Source organism: Pantherophis guttatus, chromosome 2, assembly GCF_059756535.1.
Source record: "Pantherophis guttatus breed Tessera chromosome 2, ASM5975653v1, whole genome shotgun sequence".
Classification (NCBI taxonomy): Eukaryota; Metazoa; Chordata; class Lepidosauria; order Squamata; family Colubridae; genus Pantherophis; species Pantherophis guttatus.
In genome coordinates this window covers 175,775,021-175,797,707 of record NC_142064.1, presented here as the reverse complement: position 1 = coordinate 175,797,707, position 22,687 = coordinate 175,775,021, and the positions used below count along the sequence as shown (strand labels likewise).

The following is a 22,687-nucleotide window of genomic DNA, read 5'->3' as shown; positions in this document are numbered from 1 at the left end:
TGCACTACTCCTGCCCACCCGTGCATGTGCGCGTGACCCCCCGCGGCCCATTTTGGGCCTGGCAAGCCTCCCTGAAGCCTCCTAAGATCAAAAATGGGCCACAGGGGGAGCGCTACACACCCCCATGGCCCATTTTGGTGTGGGAGACTGCACCGCTCCCCCGTGCTCCCACTACCACCATGCATGTGTGTGAGACCCTGCCCTGCCCCCGCACATGTGCATTAGACTTTCACGCATGAGTGCATGTCTCCCACATGTGTCCCACCCCCACACCAGAGACCCAAAAATCAGCTGGCCGGTGGAAGGCACGTGCGCATGCGCAGTGGAGCTGAGCTGGGTGATGGCTTGTGTGCCCACAGAGAGGGCTCCACATGTCATCTTTGGCACGTCTGCCATAGGTTCACCATCACGGCTATAGGTCTAGTCCTGCAGGAGGCTGAACTAGAAGACTTGCAAGGTTTCTTCCAGCTCATTCTAAATCCCAGTTTGAATCTTGCCTCTGCCATGAACTCATTTGATGATGATAAGTGACTCAGTTTCTCCCTTCTCCCCATGTGCTTGGGGAAATGATAAGGACAAAAGAAAAAAGCAAGTGAAGGGCACCAGACATTTGAAAAACTAAGCCAGGGTAAGAACTGATCTTATTTCTTCCTCACTTATTCAGCAGTGAATCAGGAGGAAAAAAAGAGCCTTTTGTCCAGTCCTTTGCTTGTCTGCCAATAGCAGCCCTTGGCGAATGAGAGTTTTGATGGACAAAAAGACCGAGGAACATTGGGGAAGGGAGAAACTGTAACAGCATTTCAATGCAGCTCGAACACTGATGGAATGGATGTGGAGAAAGGCAGTATCCTCTTCCATATAGAAACCATCAGGCGAAGAGGAAATGTTGCAAGCAAATTCCTACTCTCAACAAACATTCACAAAAGAGAATCTTTCAGAAAGGTAAGTAGGTGTCTCTGATCAAACTGATTTAGACATACAGAAATCAGGAGTGTGCCAAAAGGAAAATTTTCCTGTCTCTGTTTCCAGTTGCCAGTTTTATGGAATGCCTTTGCAGAGCTTCGCAGATGATACTGCACCACACTGTAATGTATGTCTTGTATGTATACATACTGTTGTGACTCCGACCCCCGAGCCTGATTTATCAGAGGGAGAAGGCTCCGAACATGAAGGACAGGAGTTGGCCAGGCTTTCCTCTCCAGGACCCTCCTCTCTGGCAATACCTCAGGTGTCTCCTGAAGGAGAAGAGATTGGCCAGGAGCCAGGTATCTCCTCACAGTCAGATAGTGACGGAGATAAGTCTTGGCTGGATCCATGCCAGCGTCAGAGAGACAAGCACACGCAGCAGAAAAGGAGGCGTGCCAGAGATTAAGCTGAGTCACTGAACCACACCCCACAGGGGATAAAAGGGGGTGAGGTGGCCATTCAGACTCTGTGACGGATAAAACTAACTACTAGCGAGTCACATTGTATCTTTGAAACAACGTTATCTGCCTTGGATTTAATACAGACTGGACTTGACAATTCTTGAACTGTGTGTATCTTGTTGGGTTTATCTGTCGGAGGAACAACCCCTCCCTCTATGAGTAAAGTACTTGGCAAGCAGCTACTGGGTTGCTGCCAATCCTCTTATCGAAAGAATTTGTTGTCTGCCAGTTTTATTTAACCCCTGGCTATCTGTTTGTGTGCGTGTGTGAGATGGGGACAGAACACATACATAAATACACATTTCTGTAGAGAATACTTGCAAACTGGTTGTGTTACTCATGAATGAAGGCAAAGATACGTGTCGTAGGATAACAGTGCAGGATCCAATCTGGATTGATTACTGGGATCAGAGGTTTAGTCTTCTGAGTTTTCAGACTCGTGCTGGAGCCCATCCTCGGGGAATTTCTCTCTGGCAGGTTATGTGGTCCTCTGATTGTATTATTATCTACAGCCAGGTGCAATGGATATTAATGATTCTGTAACCCATTCCCTTATACTGCTACCAGCATATTGAAATTCATGCGGCAGTCCAGACCATAACCTTATATATGGAAAACTTTTACTAGGTTGCCGTGTACACCTTCAACACATCATACATTTGCTGGCTATTAAAGCCTATGAACTGGAGGAAAATTTTGTTGGCATGATCCACTGGAAGTGACAATTTTGTTTTTAATGCAAAATATTAAATAAGAGTGGCTGTTATAGATGTCTTAATGTAGTTCCTGCAGAAGATACCTTTTGAAAGTCTGCAGCCCTTTTCTCTCCCACTGATCCCCATTTCCCTTTCTCCTCACCAGTCGCTATTTTTTTTCCAATCGTTGACCACTCACAAAACGCTGCACAGTGGCTGTTTCAATTTTCTGACTGTTATAGGAGAACATCAAATAACTCAGGCTATGAAAAGAATATTTGATATTTTTAACAAATGTCATGAGAAGGGATTTGCTGGAGATAAAGCGCAGCTGCTTCTGGCAGTATAATCGAGCTGATCTTGCATCTACCCAAAAGGTATTTTTTTCAGAAAAACAATAGAATTTAGGGGGTTGTATATAACTGTGTGTGCGTTGTTTTCCTTTCGGGAACTCTGGATTTGTTTTTTAGACAAAAGCCCGATTCCCAAGTCAGTTAAAACAATGGATTTTAAACTGACGTACAATAGTCTAATCATAAACGCATTACATGGCTCTTTGATTTCAGTGACACTCATTTTCAAATCATATTGGATTAAAGCTGCTTTTTTTTTTCCAGTATTCTACATTCAAGGGACTTTTAGGTTTCTAGAGAATCTGGGGAGATAAACAGTCCAAGCATCAGTCAAGTCTATTGAGCCTCATAATTACCTAGGTGATTTCAGAGCACATCCCAACTTATCCGCAGGCCTCTTTATCCTTTTGCAGAGAGTAAATCAATAGCCATATAAAAATTCTTCTTCAAAAAAGCTTGGGTGTGGGTTTCCTTGCTGCTAAGTCCTTGGTGATAAGGATCCAAGAACCACAGAGCTGCTTGAAACACAGTTGGAAATGACTAGATTAGGATGTTATTTAAATGGATTTTAAAGTGTAGGGAAAAGTGCAACCTCATATTTGACATCCAGGAACTTTGGCTTACTATTCTGAAAGATGATGGGGTCTAGTTCTAGGAGTTCCTCCACAGATAGAGGAATTTATAAAACTGTCAGACCGAAACCCCAAAACAACAACAAAATCCAATCAAGTCCAATCCTTTATTTGTTCACACCTAATCGACAGAATCTTCCCAAAATAATACTATAACCTTCTACTAGATATATTCTGAAAGATTCTAGCATGTGGCTATCCCAAATCTCTTCCTCCCTGCCCCATCCAGCTCAGGCCTGCACAGTTCGTTATTTGTGCTTCTCTCTTATAGTGTGCACTTTGCCCCTGGGAAAACTCTGCTGCCAAAACTCATTTCCACTGCTTCTCCAGGTGCAGATTCCATCACAAGAACTCTCCTTGAAGATCTTAGCTGATGTTGGAAATGATATCAAGTCTCAGCTGGTATTATTAGCTCAATATTGTTATCCATACAAAGATAATTCTAAACAGAAAGTATAGTTCTGGTCCAGCAGTGGGTTTCAATTTCGGTCACTACCAGTTCGCTTGTGGGTGTGCGTGCACGCAATGCTTCTGCGCATGAGCAGAGATGTCCACGCAGGTGGGCAGAGCCTCCTGAACAGGAGCAAACTGGTAGAAACCCACCACTGATTTGGCAATATATTACAGCTCCTTGTACTCAAACAAAAGCTTTATAAGGCAAAGGTCATAATTTAGCAAAGTTAAGCACCTTTAACACTATTTTTTTTAAAAAAAATCAGTTCAATAACAGTGATGTCAATACAATAAGCAGCTCAGAAAGTTTTGAAAGGTTCCTTTTTTAAAAAAAAATATCCTGAATTGCTGGCAAATCAATCTGAATAGGATTCTTGACTATTTGACATTCCCCAAAATAGAGAATGCCATCTTGTCTTTGTTCCCCTTTCTGAAAAGTAAAGATAGTGCCTGGGAACCAATGCTACCAATATCTTTTCCTGCCAGGAGGCTAATTCAAAATCTGTAATCCCCCAAGAGGTTGCCTGGTTTGCTATTAGAATCATCTTCATTGTTCATCCTTTCAAGAGAACCCAAGAGCCTAGATAGACTTTTCCTGTCTTGGAGAAAGCTGTTATCTTAGCCTAGCTTCTTTTTCCTTTTTTTTTCTTTTCCTCCTTATTTTGATACAAAAATATATGGTAGCTATGTATGGAAGAGGAACAGGACCCTGAGGGGAATTTCATCCAAATAAAAAACTCACAGAGGTTCGATTGTATTTTGGTCCCTTGCCCTCCCTGTTTATAGATGCTAATAGTGGATATTCCAGTTCCTAAGATGTATACGGCCTGCATCCTTGAGGGTTAAAAGAGCCAGTTTGGTACAGTGGTTAAGATGCTGGGCTGGGAAAACTCAATAAACACTCACAGGGTACAGAGGACATTAGAAACAGGAAGTTCTTGGGGGGGAGGGGAAGCGGTATATAAATGAAAAATATCTAAGAGATAATATGTGACTTTGTATAGGTTATGCCCTGCCATAGCCGCATTCTCAGGCCCACTTTAGCCTTTCTCTGTCCAGTGCAAAAATGCACAACAGGTTTGTAACCATATTCTCCTGAATATATTTGCACACTTCCTTGCATCCAAGGGACCCTGGTTAGACAAGTAAGATGGGAAATGCAAAGAGTCTTATCAATACAATCAGCAGATACACTTATATACTTCTTGCAGGAGAATGCTTTACCATGGAAACGTTTGCCGACCTTCAAGATTTCTAGCACGATTGAGATTGAATCTTTTGGACACCCTCTCTTCCCCATTATACTTTAATCCCCATACGCATGCCAGGAAGCTTGGCCTGTTTTATTATCTATTCCATTTCCCCGTCTTGCTTTTCCCATTTCAGGATGTGGCATTTAACTTCTTTTCAAACTTTCCTACAGGTTCTGGCCTCTGCCTCTAGGGCACCTGCTGAAAACTTGTATTTTTACCCAGGACTTCCCACTATAAATTGTGGAAAATTTCCTTTCCCACCTCACCTTCCATTCCATTTCATGTTGTTTTATATATTATTTCCATGTGCTATTTTAATAGGGAGATTACTTTTTGCTTTTATTATAAATTGCGTCAAGATACTTCTGCACAAGGAACAACATGGAATATTTGCTTTGGAAGAATGCTCTTTTTCTATACTATTTCTGTGGAAGAAGAGAGGAAACTATCTATGGATTAGTGTATGTGTGTGTATGAGAGAGGGAGAAAGAGAGAGAGAGAGAGAATATTTAGTATATGCCAATGGGGAGCAATTAAGGTTTTAAATTGGATACCTTATTTTAGAGTCAATTAACTTCAATTAGTTATTAATTCATTCAGTATATTTATTTGTATAGGCCTGCCCGTGGGTTCCTACCGGTTCAGCACGGTTCTGCCAAGCCGGTAGCGGTGACAATATGATGTCACCGAATCGGTTCTCTTTGTTCGGGAGCTGGGCCCTCCCGCCCCCCCATGTTATTGTTACCTTTTATTTGGCCCCACCCCCAATCTATTCGCTGCCTCCCAGCTGATCAGCTAGAAAGAAAAAAAACTGTTTAAACTTTTGCCGCAGGGCTTCAAAGGGACGCCCTACAGCTAATCAGTGTTAAAAGGCAGTGTGGTGGTAGACCAGTGCACTCAAAAACAAATAGGTAGACCGGTACAGTTCTGCAAGCAGTTAAAAGCCTGGTAGACCAGTACCTCTGCTAAATCCTAAAGAATTGTTACATGACCATCAAACCACGCCCACAAAATAAGCCACACCCACAGAACCAGTAGTAAAAAAAATTAGAACCCAGCCCTGGTTTCACTTCTGAATATTTCTCAGGAATATATAAAAATGACAGAGACCTAATCTTGGACCCTCAACATGCAATACATTTGTTTTATCACAACCCTTCCCATTAATGGTAAATCTTCCTTGAATTGGTTTAATGCTGATGTACAGATAGTCCTTGACCTACGGCCACAGTTGTACACAGTTGTACACAGCCCAAAATTTCTCTTGCTGAGTGAGACAGTTGTTAAGTGAATTTTGCCCCACTTTACAACCTTTCTTGCCACAGTTGTTAAATAAATAACTACAGTTATTAAGTTAGTAACAGGATCATTAAGTGGATGTGGCTTCCCCATTGACTTTGCTCATCAGGTGTCGCAAAAGGTGAACTCATGACCCCCGGACATTGCAACTGTCGTAAATATGGCCTGTTTTAAGATATTGTGGAAATAGAACCTTAAATTATTCAGAGAACACTAGACTGAATATTAACCTAGGAGTTTTCAAATGGCTGATGCTACAGAGAGAATTGCTAACCAAAAGCTTCTGCTTTTTTTTTTTAACAGTGCTGGAATCTTTCTACGCTTATAAAGTCTAGTGGAAGAGGTTTAATCAGATTAAAAAAAGTGTACTTGGCTTATTTCAGTGGTATGGCATTGGGATAGTGAGAAGTTCTGTAATTTCAAAAGGCTTTAAAACAATTTGGTAGCATAAGAAATGTACAATTTATTTCCTTCTTTGCATAATGCATATCTTAAAATAATCAGATGTGCCATTTTAATGTTTTAAATTGTTAAATTGTTTAAATTTAATTGTTTGTTCTTTAGCCACAACACTTCTAAATAAGAGTATACTCAAATCTTGTTAGTTATTCTTGAAAGTATTGTGTGGGCTTGCATTCTGTTTTAATGAGAAGAGATAGAATTATCTCAGGTTTGCTGGTTTAACTTTATTCACAGTCTCTTGGAAGTTTGGATCTAGGGTATCTCCTGGAAAGAAAAATGCAAGAAATACTAAGAAGGACATTCTGCTAATGAAAAGAGAGAAAAGCCTGAAAGGAGTTGGAACTGGATGTCTTTGGCTTTAAACAAAATGTTGAGTTGAAAAAAGAAGGAACAAAATGTGTTTAGTTTGAAAAGAATTGAATGAATAGTTGACCTGAATGGTTGTATAATCCACCCCCTTCGCCCCCTCAAAAAAAGTCATGACCTAGAATATAGAACACAGAATAATGATCTTTAGGAAATCAGAGTCTAGTTAAATATTAGGGAAACTAATAATAAGCATTCTGAAAATGAAACCAATTACCTAGAGCTGGGGTGTCAAACTGGTGGCCTGCGGGCCAGATGCATCACACACAGGCCACGCCCACCCTGGCTCCTCAAAGGCAAAAAACAGCATGATATGTCACATGATGTCACATGACGCTATCAACTTTGACACCCGTGATCTAGAGAGTTCATAATTTCCCTTTCATTGGACAGGAGAGACTAGAGAGAGTTGTGGTAGATGCTTTGATCTGATGACTTAAACAGATCTATGATTCTAAAGTGATATAGGAAACAACTTTTATTCAAATCAGTCAACATAGCTGAATATTACCCACATCAAATCTCCAAGGTTTCACTTATGAATATTTCTCAGGAATATATAAAAATGCCAGAGACCTTGTCTTGGACCCTCAACATGCAATACATTTGTTTTATCACAACTCTTCCCATTAAAGGTGAATCTTCCTTGAATTGGTTTAATGCTGATGTACAGATAGTCCTTGACCTACGGCCACAGTTGTACACAGTTGTACACAGCCCAAAATTTCTCTTGCTGAGTGAGACAGTTGTTAAGTGAATTTTGCCCCACTTTACAACCTTTCTTGCCACAGTTGTTAAATAAATAACTACAGTTATTAAGTTAGTAACAGGATCGTTAAGTGAATGTGGCTTCCCCATTGACTTTGCTCATCAGGTGTCCCAAAAGGTGAACACATGACCCCCGGACATTGCAACTGTCGTAAATATGAGTCAGTGGTCAAGCGTCTGAATTTTGATCACATGACCATGGATTATGGATGCTGCAATGGTCATAAGTGTGAAAAACAGTCATAAGTCACTTTCTTCAGAGCTGTTGTAACTTCAAATGGTCACTAAATGAACTGTTGTAAGATGAAGACTGTCTGTAATGAAGCTCTGCCAGCCTTTGGTATCCATGTCATTTTCAAGAAGCAACAGCTTCTCTGCATCTTTTCATTTGCAACTTGATGAAAATCTTGTAATATTTTCTCGGATAGCCTCTCCTACTGGCAATCCTGATTGGGAAATAAGGTGAGTTGTAATCCACTGTAGTCTAACCTCTTAATGATAATTACATTTATTTAACTCAGGGGTAAAAATCTAAAATTTCTTACTACCGGTGGGTATGGCTTGGTGGGGGGGTAATATGACTGGGTGGGCGTGGGCAATTTTTTTTTTTTTTACTTTTAAAACCATTTTTTCTACAACCTCTTTGGCTAAGAGGTTGTAAAAAAATGTTTTCAAAAGGCTCTGACAATTCCAGCTAAGTTCCCTGATTGGCAGAGGCTTTTTTAAAACTCAGCTGGGATGGTCATAGCATTTAAAAGAAAAAAACCCTTGTTTTCTTTTAAATGCCCTGACGATCCAAGCTGAGTTCCCTGATCGGCAGGGGCTGCCGATCTTTTAAATGCCTTTGACGAGCCGCACGATCATAAGAGGCTTTTTTTTTTTTTTTACTTTTAAAAGCATTTTTCGGCCGTAGTTGTAGAAAAAATGCTTTTAAAAGTAAAAAAAAAAAGCCTCTGATGATTGTGCTGCTCAGCTGGGCATGGGGGGGGGGAGCGGGGATTTTTGCTACCGGTTCTCCAAGCCACCTGCCTCAATCGCTATCGGATTGGGCAATCCGGTCCGAACCGGGAGCATTTCACCCCTGATTTAACTATTTGATTTGTGAGGATAGAGGAACTGAGTTTGATATGTTTTGGAATATTTGTTGCTTATGTTCTAATAATGATTAGAATTGAGGTGTGGTGGTGCATGTACTATGTCTGTGGGTGTATAGGTTGTAAAAGGTAGTTGTTGTACCTGCATATATTATATTTTAATGCTTTTAATTTTGTTTATATGCATGTGATTTAGATTTAAATTTAGAGATATATCCATGTCCATCTCTTTTTCTAGAAGAGAAAGTTGGGAGGGTACAATAGCAAGGGAACTGAAGGATGGTGGTAACCTGTAGTCTGGATTGAAGCCTTTCCAGACCTTGATGATAGCCAAGGTGTCTCTGACCACAGTCCTAAGGTTTTTTTGCCTAGGACAACAGTGACCTATGGGTTAAGTCTTCTTAGTGAAAGTTACTTTCTTACAAGGAAGCCTTGCAAACATTGAATTCCACTCTTTTTCCCCTTCTTATTTTCCTATGCTAAACTCCCTGAGACTCTTGGGAAATTTACCGATGGATTAATATCAATAAATACTTGATACTTTCCCCAAAATTATTGTTTCTTGGGTTTTATTCCTATTACTTCATTTGCATCCATGCAATAAGAAGTTTGTAGAGAGTATGAATGTCAGATGGAGAAACCGATTTAAACTTTTTCTTTTCAAAAATCTGTTCAGTTTAGGATTGGGGGTTCTTTTTCTGTTGCATTCTGAGCAGGCATTTGATTCCAGAAGCAAATTCCATTCATTTTAGCTATTGTTGCTTTATGGAAATCAATCTCCATAAATCTCAGGTTTTCTTCTTTTCTTCCACAGTAATGAAATTCAAGTCTCTTGCATTCTCATCTTTACAGTGTTTTACCACTCGCTCATTACAGCAGTGATGCCGATAACTAGTGTATCAACTCTGCAGTCCTTTTGAGATGTTGTGTGGCCCTACAAAAACTCTATCCCATGCATTCACTATCTCCTTCCTTTTGGCTCAGGGGACTTCTCTGCCAGGTTCAAGAGAGTCTTCCCCAGCATTCCTTTGCTAAAGTTGTCATCCTAAATCAGCGGCATCTTTTCCCTTTCAGCTGAGTTAAAAAAACAGTTAATGAGCTGTCCCTTGGGCCCATCTACTGAGTCAAATGATTTATCCTCAGCTGCTGATTTACTCAGCAACTCAAGGGACTGTGTAGGGATTTTTCTTTCCCAGAAGGAGAGCTACACTTATATACACACACAAAACTTGGCAGATATCCTGCTGAATTCAGTGGGACCAACTTTTAAACAAAGCAGGTAAAGCAAATTGGATTCTGGGCTCAGACAATAAGGTGAACTTAATAACTTTGGATGGCACCAAGCTGGGTCAGTGAAGATAGAAGTTTCTGCCTAAAAGGAGCAGCCTGTGCATTTAATCTGCAACCTTTTGGAAGCTCCCCTTGAGGCATAAGGAGAATGCAGTGAGTGGAGCCAGGATACCAAATGGTTGTAACATGCAATCATATTATCCATAGCTTAAAATTTGGTTATTTAGGATAGCATTGTCTCCATGCTGCTTGTGTGTCTGAACCCACAACCACGTTTCGTCATGCCAGTGGCTTGAGCATGCTGCCACCACTGAATTTGACATGGTGTTTTTTGCTTTCCTCCTGTCTTCTCTGCAACTTTGTCTTTCCCTTACCATTGACAAGATCCTTGGGTACTGGCTTGAAACCGCAGACTTAGAACAGAACCATTTTAAATACCACCAGGAATAGAGAGCAGAGGAACCAAAAGCCGCAGAAAAGAACAAAGTTTACCATAAGGGGGGAGGTGATGGCAGCTGGCAACCTCCAAAACCAATTCAAACCACTTTCCTGGAAAGAAAAATGCAGGAAATATGAAGAAGGACATTCTGCTAATAAAAAGAGAGAAAAGCCTGAAAGGAGTTGGAACTTTAAGAAGATGAAAAGCAAATTTAGAGTCAGCAAAAGCTTGGGAAAGACAAAACCTGAATCTCCCTCAAGAGAGCACCCAAGCAAATGCAAAAAACCTTGGCTCACTTCTCAGTCCTTTCACCATCGAAGGGAATTGTTAGCCCTCTGGCCTAAAGCCTGAACTGGATGTCTTGAATGAATGGTTGAACTGAATGGTTGTATAATCCCCCCCACTTGCCCCCTCAAAAAAAGTCATGACCTAGAATATAGGACACAGAATAATGATCTTTAGGAAATCAGAGTCTGGTTAAATATTAGGGAAACTAATAATAAGCATACTGAAAATGAAACCCATTACCTAGAACTGGGGTGTCAAACTGGTGGCCCGTGGGCCAGATGCATCACTCACAGGCCACACCCACCCTAGCTCCACAAAGGAAAAAACAGCATATGTCACATGATGTCACATGACGCTATCAACTTTGACACCCGTGATCTAGAGAGTTCATAGTTTCCCTTTCATTTGACAGGAGAGACTAGAGAGAGTTGTGGTAGATGCTTTGACCTGATGACTTAAACAGATCCTTCCAGTTCTATGATTCTAATGTGATATAGGAAACAACTTTTTTTCAAATCAGTCAACATAGCTGAATATTGCCCACATCAAATCTCCAAGGTTTCACTGATTTTAGCTGGAGTTGTCAGCCTTAAAAATCAAAATTGATAAGCTGGGCATAATGTAGAATGATAGTTTTTTTTTCTGTATACTTTCATTTTAAGGCAAGAAATCATTCCAAATTCAAAACTGTCTTCTTTTGCTAAATATGGTGACAAAAATGTATGTATCTGTATAGATAGTGAGTATAAGTGTTCTGATTAGCTCCCAATTCCCACCCACTCACATTTCCTTGGGTTCCTCCCTTCCCCCCCCTCCCTGGGCAGGTGGTCATAAATCAGATGTTGTGTCATATTTATCCATCCATTACAGCTCCTAAGAATGCTGGTGGGTTCCTGTAGGGCCAAAACATTCTGGGGAAATAAAGTTGATACAGATGTTGGTATGTCCCAAAGGTGCTTTTTCAGGAGGAAACTGGACTTTCTTGTTTTTTCCTTTGAAGATGTTTGGCTTCTCATCCAAGAAGCTGCTGGATGAGAAGTGAAATGTCTTCAGAAGAAAACACAAGGAAGTCAAGTTGACTCCCGAAAAAGCACCTTTGGGACAACCATGACCTGGATGACTGAAAATTTCTACAAACAGATGCTGGTATGTTGCTTTATACTATACCATACCAGCTTGTCATTTTATTTCATGTTGTCATTTTGAAATAATGTATCAGATAGGTACCAAGAAAGTTGACATCCATAGTTGCCATATTGCCTTTTACAAAGGGAAAATAAAACACCTGCTACTTTAATGGTATGATAACCATTGTCCTATGGTAACATCATTGTCATTGTCATCATCATCATCACCATCTTCGCTATTATTATTGTCATTTTTATTATTATGGATCACATGGTGAATCAGATGTTTAGACTTGATTTAGCATATTTATCCATCTATTGAGTTCTTCCCAAGAACTTGGGAGAGGCAGATGTTGTTTGATGGCATTAAAGATATGATCGTAGCAGACAAGTTGTTCCAAGTAAAGCTGCTTTTGTAATTGACCGATGATGATTTTGTCAATGCCAATAGTGTTCAAGTGGTGCTCCAGATGTTTAGGGATTGCACCTAAAGCACCTACCACTATTAGTACTATTTTTGCTTTCTTTTGCTACAGTTGTTCTATTTTTAACTTGTGGGTCTTTGTATTTTGTGATTTTCTTTCAATTATTTCTATTCTATTCTGTCTTCAGGTACTGCCACATCTATTATCCAGACTCTTTTGTCTTTTTTATCAACAATTATTAAATCTGGTGTGTTGTGTGGCAGGTGCTTGTCTGTTTGAATTCTAACATCCCAGAGCACTTTAGCTTCTTCATTTTCTATTACTTTGTCTATTTTGTAGTCCCAGCAGTTCTTTCTTGCAGGCAAATGGTATGTCTTGAAGATATTCCAATGCACCATATTTTGTTACATTGTGGTTTGTAATAACCAGGTGGTCCACTATTTCTTCAGCTTTTTTTGCAAAAATGGCATTTGCTGTCTGTTGCTATCTTCTTAATTCCAGCATTGTATGTATTTGTTGTTAAGGTTTGGTCTTGTGCAGCCAGAATTAGCCGCTGTCTCTTTCTTCTACTTTCCTGCTCTTAGCTAATGCCAGGTCATGTTGTTATCTGTTTGTTTAATGTATTGGTCATGTAATACTTTGCTCTGTCATGTCTTTGTTTGGTCTTTCTTTTAGGCCACTTTGGTCTGTCTGGTATTCAGTAAGCCTTCATGGTGTACATCTTCTTCATTGTTCTTCAGATAACCTTCTTATGCTCTTTTTTTCTTCTTCAGGTGTCTGATATACTTGCAACATTCCATGCCCACCTACAAAAGTCCTTGGTAAGAAGAGTCTGTCAACATTAGTGCAAGGATGAAGAGCATTGTCATTATTTTTCTGGTCCTCCTATCCAGAGCTATTAGTTCTGCGTGAGTCCAATATTATTATTTTCCTCTTAATTATATTACATTGTTAAATATTGATGTTATTCATTTCTTTATATTTTTTATATTATTTATAATTACATACACACACACACACACACACACACACACACACACACACAAAAGTATATCACAGAAGTGAGTACACCCCCTCACATTTTGTAAATATTGAAGTATATCTTTTCATGTGAGAACACTGAAGAAATGACACTTGGCTACAATATAAAGTAGTGAGTATACAGCTTGTATAACAGTATAAATGTGTTGTCCCTCAAAATAACACAACACACAGTCATTAATGTCAAAACTGGTGGGAACAAAAGTGAGTACACCCCTAAGTAATAATGTCCAAATGGGGCCTGTGATATACTGTATCACAGTATGTCACAGATGATTCTGTGATATACTGTATATATAATTTATATATAGTTGAATGTTATTCCTACTAATATTACAACTATTAGTCCCAGTTTTATTAGGCCAAAAGCTCATATTCCTATCCAACTGAGCCAAATGTATTCACTTGCAATATTTCATTATGACCTTGAGAAAGTCCCTTGTGGGTTTTGACCACGTTGCTTCCCCCTATTGTAAATTATGTTGAGAGCCCCTGAAAGTAAACCTTCAGAAAGAATTAACCTTTTCATCTTCTGTGAAGGTAATTAAATCGGACTAAATTGGAACATGACAAAAAGAGTGGTGTGCTTCGATTCAACCCCTCTCCTACTTACAATGATATATCTTGATTCTTGTGATGTGTGAATATAACCAAGCCTATTCAGTCTATGAAGTAGGAAGTAGGAAGACCTTGGCAAGCCTGATGGGGAAGGATGTTTTGTGTTGTCACCGAGGAACTTCTGCCACAAAGGAATACGTCATGGATGTAAAGAGAAAAACAATTCTTTTGAAAATTAGCAGGAGATACACTGGATTGTTTTTCTTTTTCCTTCCTTCTCTTTTTCTGATACCGAACCGCATGAGGTTGATTCTCATCAATAATATATGAATAATGCCACAAAAATTATCAAATTATGGTGAGAGGCATAATGATGCACAGATAATAGATCAGTGATGGCTAACCTTTTTGCTGTCGCGTGCCAAAAATGGGGGGAGAGTGGGGGGTTTGCGGGGGGCGTGCCCACACCCATAATCCAATGCATCCCACACATCCGCACGTGACCCCCCCACTCCCCCAGCTTTTGGCAAATGATGGAACAGTGGGCCCGTTTTTCACCCTCCCCAGGCTCCAGAGGCTTTCTAGGAGCCTGGGGAGGGCAAAAACTGCCTTCCTGACCCCTCCCCCCGAGGCCCTCCGGAGGCTGGAAATAGCCCGTTTCCCGACGTCCAGTGGGCCCGGAAGGCCTGAAAATCAGGTGGCCGGCGCACGCATGCGTGTTGGAGCTCAGCTAGGGCAACGCTTCTGTGCCCACAGATACAGCTCCGCGTGCCACCTGTGGCACGCATGCCATAGGTTCGCCATCACGGTAATAGATTATTATTAATGCAGTGCTAAGATACAAGAAGAGCATGGTACTACAAATTAAAATAGGTTTGATTTTTTCCCCCCATAAACCAGCTGTCATGCTGGTCCTTTGAGCTTTGGAAATCAAATTGAGCTTCAGACCTGACCAGGAAGACATATCAAACATCCTCTTCATTTCAGATATAAGAACTTTATGCAGGATTCAAGTTCAGAATACTAATCATTTTGCTGAGTTTAAAAAAAAATCAGTCAATATGACCAAGCACTGCAGAGATTTAACTCCTATACTTGTTTGCAGTGCCACATAAAATACACACGTCTCATATTGCATTTATTTACTGATCTATTAAATTAAGTTGTATTACCTGTTATGTCCCCCAGTGTAATATTGTGGTTAAATGTTGGACTGGTGCTGAGAATAGAATAGAATTCTTTATTGGCCAAGTGTGATTAGACACACAAGGAATTTGTCTTGGTGCATACGCACTCAGTGTACATAAAAGAAAAGATATATTAGTCAAGAATCATAAGGTACAAGACTTAATGATAGTCATAGGGAACAAATAAGCAATCAAATCATATTAGGAAACAGTCAATATAAATCGTAGGGATACCAGCAACAAGCTTAGAGTCATACAGTCATAAGTGGGAGGAGATGGGTGATAGGAACGATGAGAAGATTAATAGTAATGCAGACTTAGTAAAGAGTTTGACAGTGTTGAGGGAATTATTTGTTTAGCAGAGTGATGGCGTTCGGGAAAAAACTGTTCTTGTGTCTAGTTGTTCTGGTGTGCAGTGCTCTATAGTGTCGTTTTGAGGGTAGGAGTTGAAACAGTTTACGTCCAGGATGTGAGGGAGGTCTGTAAATATTTTCACAGCCCTCTTTTTGACTCGTGCAGTATACAGGTCCTCAATGGAAGGCAGGTTGGTAGTAGTTGTTTTCTCTGCAGTTCTAATTATCCTCTGAAGTCTGTGTCTGTCTTGTTGGTGACCTAGATTCAAAATTACTTTCAACCATAAGACGTTTCCTGGATAACTTTGGGCTAGTTAGCACAATCTACCCCACAGGGTCAATATTGGAGGGAAAAAATAAAAGATTTCTCGCCCACACAGAGAGACATATACACAGAAAGGAAGGCAGGCAGACAGGCAGGCAGGCAGGCAGGCAGACAAAATCCTGTTTGTTGCCTTCAGTTTTATTTCGGATAATGCTATCTTGAAATTTCGGAAGCAAGTCAAGAAAATCATGAACACGATCTTCATGCTAAACCACAATACAACGCATTGTATATTACAATCAGGGGTGGGTTCTACTTACCTTTACTACCAGTTCACAGTGGGGCTGCACGCGTGCTCTTCTGCGCATGTGCAGAAGCGTTTTGATGACGTCAGGGTCGGTGGGCGGAGCCTCCTGCCGGTTTTACTACCGGTTCTATAGAACCGGTGCAAACTGGGGGTAACCCACCACTGATTACAATGTTAGAGACATATTTGGAGGGAAATATTTCTCAAGCTCTGTTCATTAAAAAGTTACATACGCTGACATTGTGACTTGGACTGTTTTCTATTCCAAATCAGGTGATTATGAATCTCAGCAACATTACTAACTACAAGATCGCAATCCAATACACAATTAAGCATGTAAAAAAAATTTCAAGCTCGATCAATAGATGCATTTAATCCAGTATTAGATCACAGCCAGAAATATCAAGGTGTATCAGGAAAGAAAGAAAGAGTGTTCAGATTAGAGAATAGCATTGCTAGAGAGACTTAAACCCCAACATTTATTTTTTCTTCTTCTACAAATTAAGCAGTATTGACAACCTTCCAGCACAAAGTTTGTATTTTATTTAAAAAGAACACTCTGTATCTAATTCTTTTCTGCTGAATCTCTTACTTGCTCATAGCCATTCTTTGATGAGCAAAGAAATCTATTCTAAACTTCTGCTGCCAAGGCCTTTTTCTTAATATTGCATTCTTTGCCAAGGAAGGAAGGAAGGAAGGAAGGAAGGAAGGAAGGAAGGAAGGAAGGAAGGAAGGAAGGAAGGAGGAAGGAAGGAAGGAAGGAAGGAAGGAAGGAAGGAAGGAAGGAAGGAAGGAAGGAAGGAAGGAAGGAAGGAAGGACTTTTCTGGCTGCCAAATATATTTAAAAGGATTTCCAATTAAATTCATTTAATTTTCAAATGCCTAAAAGGCCATCACAATCTAAGATCTATATTTTAATTGCAGTTGTGTTTATTAGAGATCTTTCTGTGCTATTGTGAAACAATTGCTGTCCTCAGACCTGGAAGTGGAGGGCCAGCTCAATATAAAAGATTTCTATCATTATAGGCTGCAGTTCTCAAATTCCATATACTTCTTTCCAGTTGATATTAATACTAGTATTAATATCATAATATTAAATTTGAAGGTTCATACGATTAACATCTGCAAAATATTGAATTCAGAACTATGTTTTGTTCTACTGATAAACATAAATAAAATTAAGTTTCTTAAAATCAAGAAAATATTTAAAAAGCCCTGTTTGTTTTTATAGTAGGAAGTCCATCTATGTTTTTGAATGAGCATTCATAAACAAAAATTATAAAGACTAGGGAATGAATGAAGGACTAAAGCATAAAGCACGGGTCTGGTGGCTCAGCAGACTAAAAGCATTGTGATTAACACCAGCTGTCTGCAATTACTGTAAGTTCAAATCTCACCAGGCTCAAGGTTGACTCAGCCTTCCATCCTTTCTAAGGTAGGTAAATTGAGGACTCAGTTTGTGGGGGCAATAAGCTGACTTTGTATAAATATACAAAAGTATGAAGGCTATTGCTTAACGCATTGTAAGCCGCCCTGAGTCTCCGGAGAAGGGCGGCATATAAATCAAATTTTTAAAAAAATAACAACATTTTTTAACTCTATATAACATTTTTAAAATATGATTTCTGATGGTAATCATACAACCACACTAGAAGTGAGGTTATTCTAGCAAGATTCCGTGATGTCTTTTCTGTAGTAATGTAGTCCTTGAAAAAGTCACAGAAAGGTTAACAGTGTGCCAGATTGCATTGGGATGTAACCTAATTTAACTTTCAGGGGTGGGTAAAATGAAAGAATGGATGACTTCTTCTAATTGTAGGGAACAATTTTAATATGGAATCTCCAGAGATATTTGGGAGGGTGTGGGAGTGATGCTGATCTCAAATAATATTTGTTCTTTGCATGTTTCTATCTTTTCTGAATAGAATTGATGGCAAGGAACAGGAGTTCCTTGTGGCTATACAGTATATCCTCTGAATATCTTAGTTTTCCACTTTATCTTAATTTTTACAACTAATTTTTATTCCTGCATCACATTCATTTTCTATAAATCCATCTCTCTCTCTCTCTCTCTCTCTCTCTCTTTCTCGCGCTCTCTCATTCTTTTTTTCTCTCTTATCAACAGTCATTTTATCAAAAATTCTATTTTCAGCTCTTTTCCTATAATGTAGATTTTAATAATTTACTTTTTAATTTTATATTCATCTCATTGTACATTGTTTGTGTTTTTCTGGACTCTTCCTTAACTTACTCTGTGTACTAATTTTGTTTTATATATACTATTGTGAGTGATCTAATGTGAACTTTTAATAAGATGCAAACTTAACACACATATATACATGAGATTATGAAATCCCTTTGTATGAATTATAAATTATGTGGAAAGCTTAAGAGGAAAGTGACACTATTTTTGAGGCAGTGACCAGTTTGCTCTTGTTTATATAAGCCAAAGTGCAATCAATTTTCAAGTAAATAAAAATCGGCACATCATATACCTATTTAAATCAGTGCCCTTAGCTTTGCACATTCTCTCTTTTAGGAAAAATCCATTCAGAAAAAGCTACATGCTTATATCTTTGCTATAAAAGGCCAGGACTTCTGTTAAAATACCAGTTCAGAATAACAGAGTTGGAAGGCACCTTGGAGGTCTTCTAGTCCAACCCCTTTGTTCAAGCGGGAGACCCTATACTATTTCAGACATGTGACTGTCCAGCCTCTTCTTAAAAGCCTCCAATGATAGAGCACCCACACATTTGGATACAATCCATTTCACAGGTTAATTGTTGTCACTGTTAGAAACGTTCTCCTTAGTTCTAGGTTGCTACTCACCTTGTTTAGTTTCCATCATTGCTTCTTGTCCTGCTTTCTGGTGCTTTGGGAAATAGGTTGACCCTCTCTTATTTGTGGAAGCCCTTCAAATATTGGAACACTGCTATTACCTCTAGTCCTTATTTTCACTTGACTAGACATACCCAATCTATATATTGAATTATATTGTCTAGTTCAACTATACAATCTATACTTGATTTAGATTGTAGGCCATTTCATCTTCCCAGTCCCACTATATTCAATCACAAACAGAGACAGGACATTTAATACATCCTATCACCAACTGACTATATATATAGAAGTTGGAGAAGCTGGAGAATAAGATGAATAAGTCAAAAGCTACCGATCCTTAGCATTATCATAATCACTAGTATCATCTACCATCTATTTCTGGAACTTATTCAGAAGGAAAATAGAGAACAACTATGCCTTCGGTATGCAACTTTTAGAACTAATATAGGAAGATATCTTAGTATTAAAATCATTTGTTATCTCTATGAATGCAAACAAGTATATTTTGGTGATATCTAAAATTAGATAGAAGTGGATCAGGGATAAACAACCTAGCATTTTCTAAAATGATGTAATACTAAGCATTTGGAGAATTCCAGAATAATAATTTTATTCAATTGGATGTAGCATTGAGCAATCCTATCCCAGACCATGTACAAGAAACTAATATGCCCTCATCCCAGGGCTGAATATACCACTAGTTAAGGACACTGATGCAAAAATGATTCACAAGGAAAAAAGCAATTTTCAGTTCATTCATCAAGTTCTTTTGCTACTTGTTTACATCAAAGGGAGATAAGGATCAAAAATATAACCTGTCTTAGAAGGATTCATTCGAGATGGAATCGAGTTTAGTGAGCTTATCCTTAAAGAAAGGAGGTCTAATTTTAATAATCTATTCATCACCAGAAAAATCATGAAGTACCCAATTCTGCAGAGAGCCATTGGAGGAAATGCTCTTTCATCACTACTTGCAATCACATGAAAAGTAGGATATTGAGTTCACTACATAATCTTGCTCATCCAAAGTCCTTGAGAAAAGCAAATAGTTTAATGCTAGGTTGCTAAAACTAGCATAATACAGACTTTCAAAACTGTCTAAATGTGCAGATTTTTTAAAATAAAAATCATCAAATCTACAAGAAGCTATCTGAATATTTTTGCATAGCAACTGTTGCTAAGAAAGATCTGCAAGCCTAAGCCAAAATTCAGAAGAACTTGAATCCCATCAAGCAGCTGGAGAAGACTAAATATACATAGTCAAATGACTGGTTTCCTTCAGTGTTTCTACTTTTAGATATTTCAAAGGGAAAAAAGATTAGAAAAGATTGGTTAGAAAAATAGCCATTCTATTCTGTTATTACCAAAGTATAAATTATTGGAGTGCCAGAATCTATGATATCCATTTTCATCTATTGCTTCCTATTCATTAAAAAAAATACTGTTCACTTTTTAAGGTTTGATTGAGTATATCTAGAAACACATGATCCCCCTTCCCTCCAGTTCATAGTCAAGAAATAGTGTGAGTTGTAAAATTCCATCTCTAGCATCATGTAGGATGTTAAAGCATAATTCCTACAATATTCTGACAGATAAGAAAATGTTAGATCTGCTTACAATGTTATTGTAAATCAGGAGTACACAGCTTAAGTTCATGGACCACATACAACAGCTTAAGTACAGTCCTCAGAATATAGACAGAGTAAAGAAGATGACCTTGATGGTGATGCAGGAACTATTACTTAGGCAAAGGGACTAAAATATTTTTTTTAAAGTTCAGGATAATAGAATAATTTTCAGAAGCAGCTGAGACTGACAGTAGCTAATTCACTGAAGTATAAGAAAGAAAAGGAAGGGCAGCACAATCTGATTTGCAAAATGCTGTCAATCAAAGCAGTTTTACTCTTGCTATGGGGTTGATTTCCTGGTCTGGTCTAAACTGCACATTTTAATGTGACAGGTGAGGGGAGGTATTAAATACACATATGTTTAATATGTATTTAATATGTTAAATATAAGCATGCTAATCATATTAATTCATGAAATTAAAATTACATCAAATTTAGTTTTGGACCTGCTCCTCACTATCTTTTGAAATGTGGCCCTTATACCTACATCCTACTCAAAGGGCAATGTGGCGTTCAGCACAAAAAAGTTTGCATGCATCATTTATAGTGTCTCCTAATCTCTTTTGAGTTTTGGATTAGGCAGCTGGTAGACTTCTCATTTGTATTGTGTTAAAAATATCATCCCCCCCACCCCGTTCTCATTGAACATACTGGAACAAAAATGACTTCCTGTTTTATTTTTTGAAAGAGAATAACTCTTTGGTTAAATTTTCATGAGCAGAACATGGATTTCTTGCTTTCACTTTGTATTTTACAAGGTGCCCAAAAGGCCATGAGCTTCACTGCAGTAGTCTGCAACTTCTTATATTTTAATTGCAAGAGGACTTGGAAGCCAACAAACCCCATCCAGATATTTAAAAACACATTGGTTAGAATATTAAGAAGAAGTTTAAGAAGAACGTTATTAAACAGATAATTGAAATTAATTCAATTATCTGAAGTACAAAAAGGGGAAGGAAGGACAGCACAATCCGATTTGCAAAATGCTGTCAATCAAAGCAGTTTTACCTTTCCTGTGGAGTTGATTTCCTTGTCTGGTCTAAACTGCACATTTTAATGTGACAGATGAGGGGAGGTATTAAATACACAGGGAAACCCAAGGACAGAAAACCTTTTATGTAGTTTTGGGGCACTGCATTATCAACTCAAACTCTTTCGTCCTGAAATGGTTATCAAGTGCTAGGAAAGAGGAAAGTGCTAGGAAAGACCAAGGCTTGCCAATTGTGTCACGCGCAGCTTCCTCAATCCTCACTCCATGCAAATTTAGCTCCATGCAGATTTAACAATAGTGAATATGAAACCGATATGAAAGCAGAGGCACTGCAGGATGCAGGATGTGTGTAAGAAATCGTTCCCAATTATAAAGTTCAATGGGAACTTTACTCTTGAGATTATTTGTAGAGGTTTACTGCTCTGAGCAACAGATGCTACCCATATATATAACACAGAGAGACAAATCAATAGATGGGAGATATTCAGATACCTGTTTATTTCTCCTTAACACTCCTAAGAAGTATATTGCAGGGTGAAAGGCACCAGCAGTCATTTTTGGACTGCTAAATACCATGCAAGTAAATTTGAAAAAGCCAAGGAACAGAGAAAAAGAGTTAAATGAGCATTGCCTTAACACTGTGTTTAATTTAATCCAAGATCTATACTAAATGTTGATTAAATGGTTACTTCCTAAAATTTTCCTACTTCTACATATCTCTGATTTATTGTATTTCAAATGAGCGTAGCAAAATAAATTATTCAGCCAACAGTTAGCAAAAGGCCAGACAACATATTAATAATATAGTTATAACCATGGGTTCTTTGATTCAATCATGTCCATTTCCATTTTTTGATTTGCAAACTCTTCTTCTTCTTCTTGTGCCATGTCCGTCATTGGACGTTGGCGATCATGTTGGCAATCCTATTTTTGTCAACAGCTGTATGAAAAAGTGCTGCTGAGTTTTGTCCAAACCAGTTCCTTAGGTTTTGAAGCCTTGATGTTCTTCTTCTGCCTGGACCTCGTTTGCCTTCAATTTTTCCCTGGAGGATTAAGTGAAGGATGCTGTATTTTTCTGGGTGTCGCATCACATGCCCAAAATACGAAAACTCTATGAGGAGAAAATATCAGAAGACCTAGAATTT

The 22,687-nt window shown here is 38.8% G+C and overlaps 1 protein-coding gene across 4 annotated transcripts in view; it reads left to right on the top strand.

The window, feature by feature from the left end:
• The first annotated feature begins 774 nt into the window (after nt 1-774).
• Nucleotides 775-22,687, top strand: part of GABRB2 (gamma-aminobutyric acid type A receptor subunit beta2) — a 321,436-nt gene continuing 299,523 nt past the window's right edge. For all 4 annotated transcript variants that reach the window (XM_087887361.1, XM_087887359.1, XM_087887354.1 and 1 more), the window contains exons 1-2: nt 775-942; nt 13,145-13,279. The gene's annotated coding sequence lies outside the window, so the exon portion shown is untranslated. The remainder of the gene's footprint in view (nt 943-13,144; nt 13,280-22,687) is intronic.